Genomic DNA, 21,041 nt, shown 5'->3' on the forward strand with positions numbered 1-21,041 from the left:
ACTCTTCTTGTCCTTTTTATTTTTTTGATGGCTGGCCTTTTTAAATTATTATTATTATTTTCAAGACGAGTTCTTTACATAGGAAGAAAATTATCACTTTGTCTCTCACATATATTGCAGATCCTTTCCCCAATTTCTCACTTGTCCTGTTACCTTGTTTGTGGTACTAGTTCTTTATTTTACAGTGCAGAAATTTACATTTTTATGCACTAACATTTTCAATCATTCTCAATGTACGAATTTTTCAGAATGCAATCAGACACTGTAGGATAATATACATGGGAATGCCAGGCACCCGGGTCTTTCCCAACCACCCTTGGTGTGCCATTTCTGCCTTGAGCATATTTTCCTCAACATAGCACTTTCCAGAAACACCTGGACAGGGAGGGCCCCAGCACATCTGCCATTTCATACAGAAACTATGGTGTGCAGCTGCCTTAGGTTGGGCTCCCCAAGACATAGACTCTAGCAGTACTTTGCATTTAGGAAGTTAACTGGGGAGGGCTCTCCCTGTTTGGAAGGCAGCTGAATTGTGTGACTTTGTGCTTGCAATGGCGGGCCCAGCCAAAGGGAGCTCTGGAATTGGTACAACCTTCAGAAGAACCCGAAATGAGGCAAGGTGGAGGGGGCTTGTACCCTTCATAGACTGGAGGGGGGTTACTTCCAGGGAAGGGACGCCTCCCTGGCATGGCAGCCCCTTTCGCTAAGATCATTCCCTAGACAGTACCCAGGCCACGCGCTGTCAGCCCACAGCACTCCTTGGGAAAGAAGCCCTTGGTTCTGACGGGAGGATCTACTAGAACATACTCTGTACTCACTCCGTAAACTACTTAGGCTGCCCCATATTTTGATCAGTCTAGTCCTGTGGTCCCTCTGACCTTAGTGCTTTGCCGGCTTCTGTCTCCTTCAGTTTTGAGCAGCTTTAACTACCTTTTCAGTGACCTAGAGAAAGGGCAGTAGCATACTCATTGGCCTGAGCGAGCACTTTCCCTTACGTCTCCCCCACTGGGTCTTCAGGAGTCTTTGACACCTCGCACAGAGATGTGAAAGGGCTATAAAAAGCTCCCATGATTGCAAATAAAGTGAACCAGACACAGTAATTAAAGAGATGACTATGGCTGCAAATTTAGGGCTTTTGGGAGATTTGGGCTTGTGTGTTTCAGCAGTGAAGGAAGGAGAAACAGGATTGCGTTTAATGAGCCCAGCGTCCCCGGAGGCCTTCGCTTTTCCATGCCTTTTACCCACTGAACACCATCACACCGCGGGGCTGGAAGCTCCTTTCTGGATGGTTTGATAGGCATTGCAAATCCCCTCAGAGGACCCTTTGCCGAGCCCACAACCGTGCGCCTAGCAAAACATCACCACATGTTTGCAGGACCATTGCCTTTTTTTTGCAGGGCTGCTGGCTCTTCCTGGAATCGCGTTTTCCTGGTGCTTGCTTTGGCTCCCGGCCACCAGCTGGCCTGTGGCGGGAGCAGAGTCCACCATGAAGAGTGGACTTCGCAGCAGATGCTGCTGGTGTCCTGTCCCCTCTCCTCTGCAGGCACGGTCCCGTGGACTCCCAGGGTCTGGCTCCGCCCTTGGAGCTGATGACCCTGGAAGCCCGCTTTCCAGCAGGAATTGTGGGGGGAAAGCCCAGCCTCTTTGGCCGTGGGGGGGGACAGCTCTGAGGCTTGTGTCTGCAGCCACCAGAGGCTCCAGCAGGCCGGAGCCTCAAGTGCTTACGGTCAAAGCTGGCTTATCGACGCGGTGTATTCTAGCTTGCTTCCCGCCTTCCACCCCCTCGGGCTCCTACCCTCCGCTCCTCACATTCAAATCCTTATCTGCCAGCACCAGGCGAGCAAGCTCCTAGGTGTTCAAGTCGCCAGGCAAATGGTTCCATCAGGGACACTGCGCTCCAAGAGGATGTCCTGCCTTCTCCCTGCATCTTGTCTGGCCAAAGGCAAAACAAACCAGCGGCCCGAAATAAGCCGGAGCAACAACAATAAGAAAACCAGTGTCACCTGTTATGTTTCCCACAGTGGACTTATCGTCATTGTCTGGATTGGGCTTTGCAACGTATTAGTTTTGATGTGGCTGGCTTCCAAAACTCGGTTCCAGGCAGGATTCCAGCCATCCTGCCTACTAATTCTTAACGGGCAGTTTGCACGAGCTTCGTGATTCTTGACATCACGCCCAAGCCCGCTGGGCCAGGACAAAAAGGGGGTTCTTCCGTGAGGCGTCCGGAATTACTTGCAGCCCCCCTTCCCCACCCGTACCCCGACCTGGTTCTGGTGAACCGCTTCTCATTTTGCACGTGCAATTATTTTCTCTCTGTCCGTATCAATACTCTGTGCTGATAAAGATTAAAAGGGGCAAAACAGAGCTTGAGAGCTTTACAACTCCTACCGGAGTAGCAATGTATTTTCCTATCTGTCCGTTTGATTGGAAATTTAAATCATCTCACATTTTAGGAAATTGGTAGCCTCAGAAGATACGGAATCTGACAGTTTATGGCTCAATCTGCGCCTTGCTGTCTTTAAAGGAAAGCTAGTAAAAATTGAAATTAAGGAAAACAAATAAATACCATAGTCCTCTGATGGTGCATTTTATAATGATCACATCTGCTGCAAAGCGCCTGAAAAATGGCTCTGGACGGCTGCCGGCGCTGCAGAATGGCTCACGCGGTGAAGAGGAGCGGAGCAGGAGAGGATCTGGGATAATGCGCTTTTTACAGGAGACTTTAACCTTGTAGCCAGGAGCACTCTCCCTTTTTTGTTGTTGCGATTGCTGTGCATCTCTCAAAGCACGTGAGATCCCTGTCCCTCCACGCCCTGCCCTGGGGTCGCCCAGTTCCAGCTCAGGAAGGAAATGGACTGGAACAGTCAGCAGGGCTGGGTGTGTGCGCCCCTGAACCAGAGACCGGGGGCAGGGGCTGTTGGGGGGGTGGCGCAGCGGCTAGAAACAGAGCAACAACTCTGACTTTTTATGTTACTCTTTGATCTTGGACCCTCGGCCGGTCAGGAGGACAAATCCAAAGCTCAGGGTTTATTTATTTATTTAATTTTTCAAAGCTCAGGGTTTAATTCTGTTATTTACAATTACAAAGAGAATCATAAAAAAAAAAGTATTCGTTCACAGTGAAGTCCCTGTTAGATTTACCAGGGGCCAGGCTTCGCTTGGGTTTAGCGCTTTCCGTGGAGCGCTTCATTGAATTCTAACAAACTTCAGATGTCGGTAGTATTATTATTCTTCCCATTTTAAAGATAAGACATTAGAGGTTTAGAGAAAGCAGGATTTGCAAGTGAAATCAAGGAGATGGGCCTCATCTGCAGTGTTCTGATTTGAGCCCACCCTAGCATGACTCTTCCAAACCCAGGGAGAAGATGGGGTGGGGGGGTGAGACCTCGCCCTTCCCCCGTCTTCCTTCCCCTCGACCCTGGGTGTGCATTCCTCGAGGCCCCAAACCCTCAGCATCCTCCAGTCAAATCCGGCCTGTTCCTTAAGCTATAAATAGCTCACAATGTTTGACCTGAGGCTTCCCTCGGGGGTTCTGTGTTCTCACCTGGCCCACATTCTAAAACCAAGGAGCTCCAAGGAACCACCCGGGCAGATTGTCTCTTAGGGGAGAGGGTGGTTGGAAAGTTGGAGCTTTGTATTAGTTTTCTCTTCCCGTATAAACCAACCCTGCAGGCAGCAATTTATTCGGAAGGCAAGGAGGCTCCGGCAGTGGGTTGGGGGGATAAACCAGAAAAGGGGACTGCCACCAAAGCTGCTTTATCGAGCAGTTGCCCCTGTGGGCTGCTGAGCTTCATCCCTACCCGGGGAAAGTTGGCAGACGTGCTCTCTTGGAGGAACCCATGCCTCGGAATTGTCCTGTTCAAAGGGGGAGAGGGCTTGGGCATTTGTATGCTACTCCTTTGGTTGTTGGGTGAGGGCTGCTGGTCAAGGAGCGTTAACTGTCTGCCGTTTCTGGCCTGCCAAACAGGAAAGCAGGCTTCCGAGGTTAGAGAAAGCCCTCCAGCAGAGAAAGGCAGGTGCTAGCCCTTGGAAAGGAGTCTGAAGTTCCTGGCATGGCAAGGCCAGGGGGGTGGGCAGGCCGCGGGCGTACTGCCCCACCTGCCGCTATAGCTTCCTCCGACTCCTTGAAACCGCAGCCCTCAAGTTAGGAATCTCATCCCAAACTGGGGCACTATGGTGTAGGTGCGTGTTCACGCATGCGTGTCAGGGTGCTGGTGGTTATGTAACTGCCTTCTAAAGCCTGGAGGGAATAAATGAAAAATTATACCAGTTTTGTGTGGGTTATTTTCTATAGCTTCTCTTTTCTTCTTAAGAAGCTTTGATTTAAAGGCCATGAGATCCTATTATTGCTTCTAAGTCTTTATACAATACAATTGAAATTGTCTGCTGCTCTGCACGACAGTAACCAATTCTAGGTATTCCCCTTTTTAATACACATATTTATTCAAGTGACAGTGATACAGGGTCTTTGTGTGTTATCCCATATGACTGCTTTAAATGATAGAGCACTTCCTAGCCACTCATTCTAATGATCCCTTTGTAATGATAATGGTACACGGAGAACTTTGCAGCCTCTTTGAGCAAGCCACATGATTTTTTAAAGAAACAAAATAACTAATTCATTCACCAAACAGCTGTTTCTGGAGAGAATTGTTATTTGGCTGAATTTAAAGTTTCCCTTCTCTGCAAAATACTGCATGTGTGTGTGTGTGGATACACACAGATGGATATCAACCATTGTTTTTTTTTTTTTTTTTAAGATTTTATTTATTTATTCATGAGAGATGCAGAGAGAGAGGCGGAGAAGCAGGCTCCATGCGGGGAGCCGGATGCGGGACTCGAACCCGGGTCTCCAGGATCATGCCCTGAGCTGAAGGCGGCGCTAAACTGCTGAGCCATCCAGGCTGCCTGACATCAACCATTGTTATCAATTAACCAAACATAGGCATTGGGACAGGTTCTTAAATAGTGTATCTATATTGGATGTCTATGGGGGTTTGAGGAGGAGTATCCATTTCCTTCTTATTTTGTGGGAATTAGAGTATGTGTTTGTAGCCTGGTCTCTCCCCTCCATGTCACGGGGCAGTCCCATGAGCTAAGCTGGGCCAATCGGATGCCTTAGGCCAGCAAAACAAAGGGAGAACTTTGGAGCACATCTTCTGTGGGAGCACATCTTCTGTGGGAGCCGTGAGGCAAAGGGGGATGGTGGGTGCTTAGCCGTGACAGTCACAGCCCTAGCATCCATCTGTGACGGTGTTCCAACAGATTTGGTGTTTCCTGGTTTGGGGCCTCTGCAGTTACCTCTAGTCATTCAAAAAGTATTTGTTGAAAGCCTATTTCGAGCCAGCCACTGTATAATGCTAGAGATCCAGAAGTGACTAGAACAAAGATAGTTCCTGAGAGGATAAAAATAACCACAAATCCCCCCACACACACCCTGAATCTAGGATCCTACAAAAAGGTGTTACAGGTCCTTTCAGCAAGAGGCTGCATCTATTTCTCTACTCCTTAAATCTCAGCTGGCTAATGGCCCTGTCACAAATGTGATTCATTCAAGGAGACAAAAATCAGGTGTGCATTGGAGCCCTGACTGCGATATGAGTAAGTCCAAGCTAGACAGCTAGAGGGTAAGAGTTCACATGGAAAAGAAACAAGATAGCCCAGCCAAAACCCGGCCAGCTTTCTGCTAACCTAGTTAATGAATGCAGATGTTTGAGCAAGCTGTAGTCAAGATCAACCAAACCTGCCCCAGACTGGAGGACCATTCAGCAGAGCACAGTCCAAATTGCCAAGCTATAGAGTTAGGAGCTAAATAAATGGCTACTGTTTTGTTTTGTTTTAAGATTTTATTTATTCATGAGAGATGCAGAGAGAGGCAGAGACACAGGCAGAGAGAGGGAAAGCAGGCTCCCTAGGGGGAGCCTGATGCAGGATTCAATCCCAGGACCCCAGGATCACGACCTGAGCCAAGAGCAGATGCTCAACCACTGGTGCCCCTAAATGGCTACTGTTTTTAGCCATTGAGTTTTGGTGTGATTTATTATGCAGCAAGAGTCAACTGATACTGTCTCTGCTCTCATGGCATTTACATTCTAGTGGGAATAGATAGTCTATAAATGTGTATGTTGTATTTTCTGTTAGTGGAAACTGCTACAGGAATTTTAAAGAGAACAAGGGAATAGAACTCTCAAGGAAGTGTTTTCTGAGAAAAATACATAAATGAAGACAGGGACTGAACTTTTTTTTTTTTAATTTTTTATTTATTTATGATAGTCACAGAGAGAGAGAGAGAGAGAGGCAGAGACACAGGCAGAGGGAGAAGCAGGCTCCATGCACCGGGAGCCCGACGTGGGATTCGATCCCGGGTCTCCAGGATCGCGCCCTGGGCCAAAGGCAGGCGCTAAACCGCTGCGCCACCCAGGGATCCCGACAGGGACTGAACTTATGTACACCTAGAAAGTAGCTATTTCAGAGACAAGATGGCAGGTGCAAATGGCCTGTGGCTGGAACATATTTGATACATTTAGAGAAGGTGAGATGGCCAGGTGTAAGTCAAGACAGAGAGGGAGGGAGAGAAGGTCAAAAATGACGTGGGTGAGGCAGCCAGCAGCCAGTATTCACAGCGAACCCACAACAGTGAATCTATGTTTTCAGAGTGAAAGGATCTGCCCAGACACACTGTGTGCCTGAGTAGCACCTATGCTTGAGCTGCTCAAAGGGAAGAAGGGACTAGGAAGGCAAAAATGAGCAGGTGAGGCCATCTAACATGCTTGCATGTTAAGGGACACCTGTTTAAATTTTAGCTCAGTCATAAGGTAATGAGGAAGATAAATTGGTTACATAAAAGAATCAATCCTTTGATTCACTCTGAAATCAAACTGAAAGTTTTATTATCCAAGCCAATGCCCTTCTACTGTGACAGACTGTCCTGAGCTTTCTGCATTGTTTTCAAGTTACAATTGAACAGTTAGCACAGTATTCACAACACCGAGTTCATGTGCGTCAGGCATTCGATTCTGTGTAGTTGGCTGGGAACACCTCAAGCACGAATCCTGATACCATAGAGTTTCATGACATGGTAATTTACTAATATTAGAATTTTAGGATATTCTTAAGTTTGTTAAAGAATATTATAAAACCAGGGTAGCCCGGGTGGCTCAGCGGTTTAGTGCCGCCTTCAGCCCAGGGCGTGATCCTGGAGACCCGGGATTGAATCCCACATCAGGCTCCCTGCATGGAGCTTGCTTCTCTCTCTGCCTGTGTCTCTGCCTCTCTTTCTCTCTGTGTTTCTCATGAATAAAAAAAAAAAAAAAAAAAGAATATTATAAAACCAGCACCTTGGTTATTTCCTGCTGGTATGAGACATTCAGCACCAAGTAGTAAGGGAGGGCCAGAGGATGTGTATATAAAGGGATTTTTAAGAAATCGTGCCAAGGGTCTGAGCCAATGAGTTGTGTCCAGCCATGGTAGCAAAGTAGAAAAGACCCAGAGTAGTTATCTCAACCGAAATGTGAAAGCCACAAGATTGGGGCTCCATGAGAAAACCATAATGGGGGAACCAAATGGGTCCAAGGGGTCAGATGAAGCAGACGGGCGTCAATAAATAGGTCCTCCATTCATTCCTTGGTGCTTAGGCAGATAAAGTATAAAGAAGGTGCTGGATGAGCTGGAAAACAATGGACATTTTTTCAGACAAGAAGACTTGATTATAGACAAGCTAGGGTCTCTCCTGTCTGATGATTATTCAAGGAGGAGAGCTAGTGGAGATGCAGCAGAGAATGTCTAGCCTCAGTTCTCATCAGAGAGCATGCCTGGGACAGCTCTGGAAGGTTAGACAGCTGTGGACACACTGATTGTGCCCCGGATCCTGTAGGCCTGTGACCGTGCATATGGTGTGGGCTTGCAAAGCCTCCAGGCAGTGCTGTCCTGTAGAACTTCTGTGATGGCAGAAATGCTCTTTCTGCTTGCAGCCCTCATGTGGCTAGTGAGTGCTTGAAATGTGGCTTATGTGACTGAAGGAGCTGACTTTTAAATTTTATTTAATTTTAATCGATTAAATTACAAATTTGAAAACCCACATGCAGCCAGTGCCTACGAGCCCTAGTGGATAGCCTACTCTGGAATGTTGGCTTTTAAGACCTTGGTCCCTGATCTAGTGATAGGAATGTTATGGGAGATCAGGAGCCCCATGAAGCAGAAGACTTGTTCTCTTTTATTCTAAGACTTAAAGCCTGACACGGGATGTGCTTGATAAACATTTGTTAAATGTGCTAATTAATTAATGAGAGAGGAGGACAACTAATCACACTCATCGCTCTTCGATCGATACTCATGACAGGGCCACCAACCATCTTGATCCCTCTTCTGAGGGTGGCTTCTAGATCTGGGATGGCTGTGCCCAGTCTTGTCTTTGAAAGGCCCTTCCTAAGGACAGGACCAAGACAGGGAGTCTCCATCCTAGTCTTCAAATAATGGTTTTACGTCAGCTTTGGTCGTTACATGCTATGATATTATAAAAGGTATTAATCTTTGTATCATTAACCTTGTGTTAATCTTTATAGAGAAAATACCACTGAAAAAACCAAGCTAGTACGCTGTAAATTCTCTCCCCTTCAGAGAACTATGATCCAGTTCTTCGCCATGGGAAAACAGCCAGCATAAGTGCCATTGATTAAGAACCCACTTTGTGTTGTGATGAGCACCGGGTGTCCTAAGGTAAGTGTTGAAACGCTAAATTCTACACCTGAAATAAACATTACACTGCATGTTGCCAAATGGGAATTTCAGTAAAAACTTGAAGGAAAAAAAAAAGAACCCACTTCGCGCTAGGCATGACATTAGACACTTTGTAAATAGTATTTCCAATCCTTACAAGAATCCTTCCTAGGAATTTTCATCTCCCTATAGCAGGAAGAAGCTTATAACAGGGAACAGCCTGTTCCCTATAACAGGAAGCTTCCCCAGGAAGCTCGGGCTCAGTGATCTTTAAGTTACTTGTCTGAGGTCCCGCTGCTTCCAAGTTGTTAAACGGTGGGTCCCTCTAAAACCCATGCATTTTTACCATACTGCAGTGACTCAAAACTGTGGTTGTACCCTCCCGTCCAGCAGCATAGGAACGTAGTCGAGAAATAAAGTTCACCGCCAGTAGCTTGTTTTGTGAATATATAATTCTGAAGAAAACAAGCCAGTATCTTAACAGGCTCCTTCTTCCCCAGCCCCGATTTAATTATGCAGACCATCCAGGAGCCACAGCTACCTGAGGCACAGGCCTGCCCCTGAAAGAAGGTGGTATCCATCCTCAATGAGGCCATAAATCTCAGAGAGCTTCGTGAAGAGGAAAGATAAGGGTTTCCATGGGGCAGCTGGAGAGGAGTGTGTGTGTGTGTGTGTGGGGGGGGGGTTTGAATAATTAGTGGTAAGTTTATTTATGCTGCCACTTTGGGCTTTTATGGGAAATCCTAAAAGCCACATCTCTGGAGCTGGAGACTTGGCAGGAAGACAAAAGAAAAATGTTGTCCCGTTTGTATTCAAGTGGTTACTAACACGATGGCCACGGGAGTCTCTCTCCTTCCAGAAATGGTTGGACTTCGTGTGTTGTAATCAGAAGGGGAGCACACGCCTCGAATCAGGTCCAGATGGCTCCCTCGTCCCTCACTTTCTGCCAGTTCACAGCACCTGCCGGGAAATGGTGGCGAGTTGGTTTTAGGACAGCGGGGCAGTGCTCGGCCTCATTTTCACCAGCACCGAGCCCGCAGAGACCAGACAGTTCTGCAGAGTCAGATTCTGAGAATTGCTTTGCTGGAGAAGAACTAAAGGCCCTTAAAAAAAGTAGATACCTGAAGGTCATAGGTCCACTTCTTCCTTTTGTGTGAATTCGTTTTTTTAAAAGATTTTATTTATTTATTTGTGAGAGACACAGAGAGAGAGAGAGAGGCAGAGACACAGGCAGAGGGAGAAGCAGGCACCCCGCAGGGAGCCTGATGTGGGACTTGATCCCAGGACTCTGAGATCAGGCCCTGGGCCGAAGGCAGATGCTCAACCACTGAGCCACCCAGGTGCCCCCTCTTTTGTGTGACCTTGAAAGCATTGCAGAGGGTTGGAATGAGTGTCAGAGGACCCCAGGCCCATCTCCAGAATCCCAGTCCAATCCTTCTTGAAGCCATTCTTGGGATTCAATCGACCATGACCATGCTCCCCAGTGCCTCATTTCCCTCACCCTAGCCATCATTTTTATCATGCTGTATTTTTCTAACACTTTTCTGGAGGCATGATTACCCATGGACGTAAGTCCCGAAAGGATGGCCACCACTGCCATCCCCTTGTACCTGGTGGATTTGGCACATATAGAGATTAGGGTTGTGTGACAGGCCAGCTGAGATGTTCTGTGACTTATTTCGGAGTGAGCTTGTGCCATGCAGCACTGGGGGTGGGGGGTGCTTCTGGACGAGGAGTAGCAACCACAACAGGCGTAGTGATGGGGTAGTCAGAGCCCTTGTATCTAACGCTCACCAAGCACCTACCGTGTTCCACATCTGATGTTGAGCACTTCGTGTGCACTGTCTCTGTTAATTCTCACGGATACCTATAGATGGCTATTGGTACTATCCACCCTTTCTGAAAAAGGAAGCCAAAACTGAGAGAGCTTAAAAATTTGCCAGAAGTCATGCTCTGCTGAGTCTTACTCCATACTCAGGTCTTTCTTTCCATGGCATTATTCGGGCAGTTGTGTGCCAATACAGAAATTCTTCTGTACTTGAGAGCTCCCCTGCAATGTGAGCCTCTCTGCCCTTTCCTCACCGGATCTCTCTTGAAAGTCTTGCTGGACCTGGTGCCAAAGGGTGGCGTGCAGACTCCACGCTCCCTCCTGGGCCTGCTAGAGTCTCCCCGTGGGCCTGCCCTCCCTGCCTGCACCCCTTCTGATTTAGGGTCCCCCTGGCCCCGAGGGAGCATGCTAATATAAGAAGTCTCCATTGTCCAAGGTTTTAGCTCACCCTGTCTCTAACTATGCTTTGGACTCGGCCATTAGCTCCACGCTACAAGGTAAACTCTGCTGTTTCTAAATACCTCCTCAGAATGCCAGAATAAATTCCCAGCTCAGAAACCAGTAGGGGCTTATGCGGTCATTTACTGTGTGGCCATCCAAAGTACACTCTCCAGTCAAAGTGTGGTGCCAGCATTGGTTCGATTTCTCTACTGGCCCCCAAATCCTTCACTCTCTCATCCCCATGTTCTTTGGTACTGGGAGCATTGTGATGTCACTTCAGCTTAACATAACTGCTGTCTAAATATGGTTTCAGGGGCACCTGGGTGGTTCAGTGGTTGAGCGTCTGCCTTTGGCTCAGGTCATGATCCTGGGTCCCGGGATCAAGTCCCACATCCGTTACCCCACAGGGAGCCTGCTTCTCCTTCTGCCTGTATTTCTGTCTCTCTCTGTGTGTCTTTTATGAATAAATAAATTAAAACTTTAAAAAAATAAAAATGATTTCAGTGGGAGAATGAGACATGTTTTGGTGCAAAATGCCAGACTCCTGTCCTTGTTTTTTCCACACTGGGGCTGGGGACCGGCTGCCTGGTCTTCCACAAGAGTGACAATAAGCATCCCTTGTCCTGACCCTGCTGATAGGGAATCCATGGTGCTGGGCCCCAGCTGCCCTGCGGTTTTCAGCCTTGGCACATGGACCATGCAGAACCAGCTGCAGACTGCTATGCTTGGGGCCGTGGGAATATTCAGGGGAGCAGGATCTTGGGCTAAACAACCTGAAATCAGGGAGAGAGTACAACTATATAATTTGGCAGAATGTAATAAAATACAGTGACAAATCCTGTTGAGTCCGCAAAAATCTAGCCCTAGAAATTAAAGAATGTTTATAAGGACACGTCCAGTGACATACACTCACATGCGCACACACAGTGGTACTGTTTCCTAGCATCAAAATCCAGAAAAATAAAAAAAGAGTCCATCAACTGCCAAGTGATGGTACACATTTAGTAGGGAATATTATGCGCCTGTTTAGAATTTGAGTTTGAGTTGGGAGGATTGCCCAGGAGGGTTGTTAAAAGGGAGAAGAAACCTATAGGATAGTACGCGAATCCAAACCAAGCTTTGTAATGTGGTGTCAACAACACCCAAAAGCAAAAATAATCAGCCCTCTGTGCATGTGTGCTGTCGAGTCAGTACAACAGTGGAGAACCAGGGGGGGTCTCAACAGTGGCGGCCCCCAAAAAGAAGAGGTAGGAGGATTATGGATTTTATTTTCTTGGTTTAGGGAGCACAGGTTGCTTTTAAGAGTATAAAGATGAGGATAGTAGTTCTTAGATCAGCAGGAGCTTCACATACACTTCTGAAAGCAGGAGACGTAAGATTGAAGTGGAGGAAGGTGAGACAATTGCTAAGGAACAGTGGCTCCTCCACCGTATATGTTGTTAGGGCAGAAAAATAATCTTATTTTGTGCCCAGAGCTCCTGCACCAGAGCTGGATCATCTCCACCCTCTTCGCCTGTCCACCCCAACACATAAGTGTGAGTACACACACACACCCTGGGTGGTGGGACAGGCAGGAGTCTGATAGCTTTAGAGGAAATTACGTTCATATATAAGGCATTGATAACACGAGCATGGGATCTTAAGGTAGGGATGACTCGTTGGAAAGTGGAGTCCACTAAGCCTTAGTTAAGGACCTAGCTCATCAGCCCATTCTCTTGCATCCTTGCCCATGATTTGTCAGAATGACCCAAGAAACACAAATAGGCACTGAATAATCATTCTGGCAGATGATTTCTGTCTCGTTGAACAAACATTTCCCAGCTCTGTTGGAGTAGCAGAGCCATCTACTCTTTTTGGTATTTTGATAACATAAAAATGATCATCATTGTCGTCATCATCATCACTAATGCATGCTGAGTGCTTATGTCCTAGGAACTCTGCTGATGGCTTTCTATCCATTATCTCATTTTATCTGCATAGCACCCCTGTGAGGTAGGTTCTATTATTACCCCTATTTTACAGATAGGGAAACTGAGCCAGGATTCCGACACATGCCATTGGACTCTAAACCCACATCCTTCGTATGCTTGGGAGGTTGGTTGTTACCACAGATTTAGTGGGTTCAGACCAAACCATCTGAAATCAAATAGTAAGGCATGTACAGTAGCATATTTGGGGTACCCACACATCATTTCATTAGTCTAGGAAGGTATGCCCAGATTGGAAACTGACATTTAAGAGGCTGCTGAGGGCTTTTTTTTTTTGAGCTGATGATGAGCTAAATCCCGAATCAACAGTGTGACCTACTATTAAAACATCTGTCTCACACTGCTACAGTAGAAGCCCAGGCTTGCAATGTTGTGAAATAACAGGCCTGTCTCACTTTGTTGTTCTGAACCCATCAGGAATAGTTTTCACTTGGGACAATACCGTTTCAAAATAAGCATGCGCAAACAAGAGTGTGTCCAAGGAAGCATGACAAGGAACTGTCAAGCTACTTAGTACCTACTCCGGGCCAAGCTCTTGCTAAGCACCTACCTAAATAGTCTAATTTGATTCTCTAAGAGTCATGTTCCCAGGCCTTCACAGAAGAGAAAATGAGGGACAGAATGCCCAAGAATGTTGCCCCGGATCCCACATCCGACGGATGGAAAGCTGGAACATCATGTCGGTGTGTCTGACACCAGAGCCTAGGATGCTGCCTCTAGCCGGGTCCCAGGGGATAGTGACCTACAAGCCACAGGAAAGGAAGTTCAGGGTGAGCCCACAGAAAATGGGACTTGGGCGAAAAACCCCGTAACTTTCTTTTGGTATCTGGATAAATGTCTTTGATGAGGACTTGCTTTGTTGGGACCACATAGTTGTTGCTGTGGTTGTTAGTTTTCATCTTCAGGCGCATTTTACATAGTGATTCTTATGTCCCAATTTGAAAATTGCAGATAACATGAGGCTTGCATGTTTAGCTTCTGCAACTGCCCAGCGTCACCTCCAATTAAAAGGCATGTGTGTGTGTTGGGCAGCCCGGGTAGCTCAGAGGTTTAGCGCCAGCCTTCAGTCCAGGGCGTGATCCTGGAGACCCGGGATCGAGTCCCGTGTCGGGCTCCCTGCATGGAGCCTGCTTCCCTCTGCCTGTGTCTCTGCTTCTCTCTCTCTCTCTCTGTGTCTCTCATGAATAAATAAAATAAAATAAAATAAAATAAAATAAGATAAAATAAAATAAAGGCGTTGGCTTGCCAGTGTGTTACAGTGACCACACGCCTTATGGAATCGCCCACCTGCTTGATTCATTTAAGTTATCCACCTGGCTCCAGGGGAGAAGGGAAGGAAGCTGTGTGTTCTCTGCAGCTCTGAAAAGCCTTAAGTAGCAGGAGTGCCAATTCTCCCAGCAAAGCCCCTTCTACCAAGTAGAGCCAGTAGCACATTGAAACCCAGAACCTCATGGAGGCTGTGATGTTCCCGTTTGTAGAAGTAATCACGCAGAACTTGGATCTGTCAGAGATTCTGTATAAGGTTAAGAGACCAGAGGAACAATTCCATTGTTCCGGCTCTCACTCAACGGGCCCTTCCTATTTGTCCAAGGTTCACCTGCACACCATGTTTCCTTGCATGGCAATTTTCTGTTAGGAAAATGATGCCTAGCAAATGGGAAGGGAAATTGGTGCTGTGTTTGCGTGTTCCCCACCAAACAGGTATTATCTTAATGAGAAAATACAAGCTGGCAAAAGCAGATGACTATAGCCAGATCTTTTACTCAGTTAGGATTTCCTTTGCTTATAAGTAGTGGGTATTGTTTTCTGCCAGTTAATTTGCCTCTGAGCTGTTGCAAGATTCTGGAGGGTAGGCACTCATGAACCATGTTTAACTTCCTAGGGAAAAAGGAGGCTTCTCAACAGATCTAACACCGGCATTTTAGAAGGGCTTAGAGGGAATTCTTGCTTGTTAGGTAAGCTCATTGAACAAGAAAGACTAATTATAAGGACAATTGCTGGATTTTCTTGTTTATAAAATGTTAACGAATAAACAGTGTGATGATGGTTTGAAAACAGTGACATGCAACATTTTTTAGTTTATGTAACTAAATTTAAAATGTAAAGACTGTACTTAGACTTACATGTGTGGATGTATGACAATATGCCGACAATATGTCTATAAAAAAAATACTTGGAGTTTTTATTGTTTGTTTTGAAATCCCATCCCGCCCCTGGATTTAATTTGCATGGCAATTTTGTGTGATATTTGCTTGGTTCACATACCTGACATTACAGTGCTCCATCTGTGATAGGGTGATTTGTGTTCACAGGGTGCCCCACTAAGTAGGATGGCAGGTCTTCCCACGAAAGAGTTGTCTTCTTCATTTTCATTCCCTACAGCTTCTAACTGAATATTTTGAAGCCTGGCAAACTTTGTGAAATGAAATATGTAAGATTACTGTTAACACTTGAATTGCTTCCAGAGTTTGCTATCAGCATGTGTAGAACCCCAGAAATGTGCTATAGCCCTGAAGTTATAGTAGGGATGGGATGTAATGGAGGAAGGCCAAGGCATCTGTAAGAACAATGTAGGGACATTGATAAATGACAGGTCACATTGGGCATCAGCGTTGGGGACAGCAAATGTAATGGATCTGTCTGTGCGGAATATGGCCAGTTGGCACTCAGTATGCTTTTCCATAGTCTTTGCTGAACATTTCTGGATTTGCAGGTAGGATCATGGGTAAAATTAGGCTCTGCCCCTCAGATGCACTTGGATGAGATTTGGAAGGTGGGATTGAGGGCACCTCTCTCTTCATATTTCACTTGGTAGGTAAGGTTACAAGTTTGTAGAGAAGTGGTTGTAACTGGGGCCCTTTTAAAAGATTTTATTTATTTATTCATGAGAAACACACAGTGAGAGACAGAGATACAGGCAGAGGGAGAAGCAGGCTCCATGCAGAGAGCCCGATGCGGGACTTGATCCCAGGACCCCGGGATCATGCCCTGAGCCCAAGGCAGACGCTCAACTGTTGAGCCACCCAGATGTCCCAACTCTTTTCTTTTAAAGGGAGTCAGTCCAATCAATCACTTGGAAGGTGTAGATTCAGAAGAAATCCAGAGATCCCACACCTTCTCTCCTCCAAGTGCTTTGACAACAACTTGACCGGCAGACATCATGCTGCCTTGCTGTGTTTCCTGCTTCTCTTCTCCTTGCTTTTCATTTTCATTTGCTGAAAGCATTTTCAACCATCCCAGTCTGGCTGAGATGCTGTGGGACTCAGGGCTGCACTCAAATAACCATGATTACTTAGAAGGGGAATTGGAGAAGAGTTGGCAGGCACATTTAGGAAGTAGAGCCTTGGGGCACAGAACCAAATTCTCCCCCACTGAGCCAGTGCCTGGGAGCTGCGTCCCCCCCAGACTTGCACTGGGAGGGGGGCACCCCTCAGCCACAGAGGCTGAGCCACGCCTGTGAAAGTGTGAAAGTCTCCTGGCACAAAGAAAGCCACGTTGGGAGGCTCAGCCCCTGGCTGATTGTTTTCCTCCGCCTCTCTTACCGATTCTCCCAAAGCCTAATGAGCATCCAGGCTGGAGGGGAATCCCCTAGAAACCACCTGCTTGGCCGTCTCAGGATTAATGGCATCAAGTGATGCAGCAAAAATGCCATGACCGAACCTTATGCTTCCAGTCCTCCTGATGTCATTTAGCTAAAGAAACCGTAAACAAAAATGAAGAAGAAGAAAACAGCTGGTGGTATAATCCCTGCTCTGTTCTTCTGAAGAAAGCAGAGGGGAGAGGGAGTCCTCATTTTCACATCTGAGAGGCCTCTATTGGTGGAAGATTCTGGGGAACCGTGTGTGTGTGTGTGTGTGTGTGTGTGTGTGTGTGTGTGTGTGTGTGCACGGTTGTAACTCCATCTGGATCGTGAGCCAGGAGAGCTGGGATTTTTGCCCCAGCCCCTCCCTCTCCAAGATGGTCCTTTGTGACCTTGAGAGAGCTTGACTTCAAACAACTCAATTTCAGGGATTTCAGAGCTCTTTATAAACCCAGCGGTGAGGAGCACATTCTGTTTCCCCTGCTCCCAGAGAAGAGGAGCCCAAGGCACTGAATAAACACGGCCCGTCTGGTGTGGTCAGGGACAAAGGCAGAGTCTGGCATTTGAGTTCAATCCACCGGCAAACAGAACTCGTTATTTCTTGACAAGTCTCAAATTTTGCTCTTGAGGGAAGAACTGTAGCTTTACCTTGTTCAAAGACATAGAATCAGGCACTCAGATGTGCCCTCGATAATGCTGGGGTTTGCAGGAGGTGAGGGCAAATGGGAAAAGTCAAGGATGTTAATGGCTAAGGCAGATGAGCGGGCTATTCACTATCCTTTTGAACCCGAGCCCTGTCCACCTTCTGTGATTCCTATTCTCCCTCCCGAGAAAGCAAATTGGCCGTGCTTTCAAGTGCAGATGCTGGCTGGAGTTCTCTTAGGAGTTTGTTTGTCCTGATGGTACCTATGCTTTGTGTGTGTGTGTGTGTGTGGTGTGTGTGTGTGTGTGTCTGTGTGTTTTTAAATCATTTCAAGCTTGTGTTCAGAGCTAGATGGCCCTGGACTGGTCAAGGAGTCCTAGAGAATTGGAGGCTGAATCCAGGGTGAAATTATTACAGTGTAAAAGAACCCTTTTGAGAAAGTCTCAATTTCTAAAAAAAGTCCACTTCTAGGGTTTGGGAATTACAGACACATGATAGCGGCTGAGTCATGAGGTAGGGACTACCTAGCTACTTAGGAGCTAGCTTGTCCCAGTCACTGTCATCCAGGTCCTTCTTTTATGTAGGGGAAAAAATGCAAAGTAATACTTACTTATCATAAAATCATTTAGACCTCCAAATAGCAGGATTTCAGTGGCTTAATACCAGGTACATTATTGAGGTTAATGAAAGCAAACTTTTATTGAATGTTTGATGTGTGCCAGGCCCTGCATTGAATTGGCGCTTTACATAAATTGTTGAATTTAATCATCACAATCCTATGAAAAGTTGTGATCATCCCTATTTTACAGATGGGAAAGAGGGATGAGGTTTAAACAAAGAGGTTTAGTAATGTGCCTAAGGGGGTAGCGTAAATGAGCAGCAGGCTTGGGACTGGAACCTGGGGATCTGGGTCGACCTCTTAGTACCTTCAGGAGTGTAGACTGTTCTGTGGGTTTCTATTACTTCAGACTGTACTTTTACCTGGGCTCCCACTCTCCTTCTATACAAAATTTTAGGTTTCTTATTTGGGAACTCTCAGAGGTCAGGCAACTTGAATCTGAGCATGTTCCCTTAGCAGTGATAATATCTAAATTAACACACCACCTCAAACACAAACTTGGCTGGCACCTGCTTTCTACACATTTTTGGTTCCCTGTACGCCCTACCACCCAACTGAGTTCATTGAGTTGAACAAACACCAGATGAGCCAAATCCCAAGAGCACATAGATGAAGGATGTCTTCTATCAAAATTTGTGTGAATATTGGAAAAGTACTTAGGGACACTGTCCTCTCAAATGACCAGTGAGGGGAGGTGCAAAAATAGTCCAGGTCCCATAAAATCCCCAAGAGTAACTTTTTCCGTTAGTATTCCTGCTGATGTAGGATGGTGGTTATCCCTGCCTTCCTTCACTATCAGGCCTCAGCAATTTATTTTCCCTTTAAAAGTTTTCCTTTTCAGCTTCTCCTTTTGTAAATGCACACGGTGTCTCCACATTGGCTTTTCGTGCAAACAGAGATTCATTTCTTGGAACTTGTTTTGTTGCTCTTTCAACCTAAGAGACTCTGGAAGTCTGACACTCTGATCTTATGTTTCTGGTACATTCCTTAGATTCTTCCCTCATCGTAACTGTGGCCAGGTGCCTGGATTGAGAGGAAAGCTAAAAAAGGTGCTTACAGAAAGGTAAGTTTTTGGACCCATTAAGGAGGGAATGGCAAAGAAAATGACTAGCAACGTCAAACTGTGTGGCACCTGGGTGGCTCAGCTGGTTAAGTGTCTGCCTTTGGCCCAGGTTATGGTCTCAGGTTCCTGGGATCGAGCCCCACATTGGGCTTCCTGCTCAGAGAGGAGTCTGCTTTTCCGTCTTTCTCCCTCTGTCCCGCTCCACTGCTCATTCTCTCTCTTCTTCTCTCTCTCTCTCAAATAAATAATAAATAAATAAATCTTTAATAAAAAAATGTTATACTGTAGTTAGAAATGATGAGGTACAAAGCAAGCTGTAACATGGTGGAGCAAAAACACCCAGTGTCAAATGTTTACTAGTATTTTTGTCTCCTTTCTCTCTAAAAAAAAAAAAAAAAAAAAAAAAAAATCACTGAGCAATTCTCTGCATTTTTCCCTGTAAATACACATACATGGATGCGGGGGGCTGTAACAAGACTTGGAAGATGCATTACTGACTCCACCAACTCCCTCAGGAAAGACAGAACTGAGGATACCAGGAATGCACTGTGTGATAGACGATTTGACCCTTATCTATATTGTTTTAATGGGAAGAGGAAAATGTATTTATAGATGTGTTATCTAACTAAAAATGTACAATAATAACTTTAGCTTCAGGAAAAACCATGGTAGCCACTGTGCCCCTGCCTGCAAAATAGGAGATTTCTCCTTATGTCTTGGTGTGTGAATCACCTTACTGCCTTTTATTTACATTTGGAGTTAGGTTGATAATGTGACTTTCCCTGGACTAGGTCACAGGGAAGGCTCACCTTTCAATCAAGAGTAAATGAGCAGAAGTTTCCTTGAGATCAAATTTGTTGATGGGAGGTGGCCAAGCTAAGGGAGCCCCACTAGTGCCTGGCATGGGGATACTGTAAGCCAAGTTGACAGTTTTATCTGGTGGTTGCCCTTGCTAAGGGTTCAGTCTCCAGGGGGAGTTTTTAAATTTTCAGTTTGGCTTTTTTTTTTTTTTTTTGCTGGAGTCAACACTGGCAGCCCCATCCAAGCAGCTCACTTCTTTGGTAACTTTTCTGAGGCCAGACACTTCTTGGGCAGCCAAAGTAGAACAAAAGCTCATGCCAAGGAACAATATGACTATAGCAGTGACGGCATGTCTCATTATTAATGGCTTCAACAATTTGTGCATTCTGATGACCCAGAAGACAAGTCATTTTTGTTGAAATACAATCCAGAAAATTGAAATCTGTGTGCATTTAGCACCCAGTCTGCCTGGGGACCCGGGCTTCTTGGACTTCCCGTGCCTCTGGCATGGCCCTGATTTACTGGCCTCACCTACTCTGCACTTTGATGCATCCGGGCTGCCCTGCCACCATCACATGCCCCAGAGGATTTTCTACTAAATTGCTGAGCTTGGGCAAATTAGGTAAAAATCTTGGCGGGTGGTCTAAGGAAAAGCAGGGCTGGGGGTAAGGGGGTACAAGGAGGAAGGACATGCCGTCAGAGGTTCTGGAGACATATAGTGAATGGGGTGAACAGTAATTCCCGTTCCTCCCATAGTTAAAAATGATGAGGTACAAAGCAGGCTCTGACATGATAGAGCAAAAACACACAGTGTCAAATGTTTACAAGTTTCTTTCATCTCATTTCTGTAAAAAACAAACAAAAAACAATCAACGGGTATGACATTGCTAGCATACCTCTATGACTTAGTTTGCCATTCCTTCCTCAATGGGTCCAAAATCTTACCTTTTGGGAAAGCAACTTTCTTAGCATTTCTCTCAATCTAGGCACCTGGCCACAGTTACAACGTGGGAAGAATCTAAGGAATATACTAGTGCCCTAGACTTGGGTTGTGGGGATGGGAGTGTCGCTGTGTGCCTGGGGTTATGTTCAGTTTAGATTTAGCTCTTCTGCTCCCCCCACCATTGATCACTTTGCCTCAAAGTTTCCTTAGATAAGCAGATACCCTAAGTGGCCACGAGGTACTTTATGAACAGGCTGAATGGGAAACCAGCACCCCAGCTCTGCTTTCCACCAGATCGCTGCTCTTCAGCTCTTTCTGTGCGGGCATATGGAGCTGCCCCGAATAGGCCTGCATGCCAACCTATCTAAGGCTCTATCATGTTAGAGCCTGCTTTGTACCTCATCATTTTTAACTATGGGA

The 21,041-nt window shown here is 46.2% G+C and overlaps 1 long non-coding RNA gene across 15 annotated transcripts in view; it reads left to right on the plus strand.

Annotated features, from left to right (window-relative positions):
* LOC144321937 (uncharacterized) overlaps window positions 1–21,041 on the plus strand; it is a 91,850-nt gene that overhangs the window by 59,385 nt on the left and 11,424 nt on the right. For 7 of the 15 annotated variants that reach the window (XR_013387450.1, XR_013387436.1, XR_013387442.1 and 4 more), the window contains 2 exons: window positions 8,562–8,715; window positions 18,806–18,877. This is a non-coding gene — a long non-coding RNA (uncharacterized LOC144321937). The remainder of the gene's footprint in view (window positions 1–8,561; window positions 8,716–18,805; window positions 18,878–21,041) is intronic. The other 8 variants (XR_013387439.1, XR_013387438.1, XR_013387444.1 and 5 more) reach the window with 3 other exon arrangements.

Source organism: Canis aureus, chromosome 10, assembly GCF_053574225.1.
Source record: "Canis aureus isolate CA01 chromosome 10, VMU_Caureus_v.1.0, whole genome shotgun sequence".
In the NCBI taxonomy this organism is placed as follows: Eukaryota; Metazoa; Chordata; class Mammalia; order Carnivora; family Canidae; genus Canis; species Canis aureus.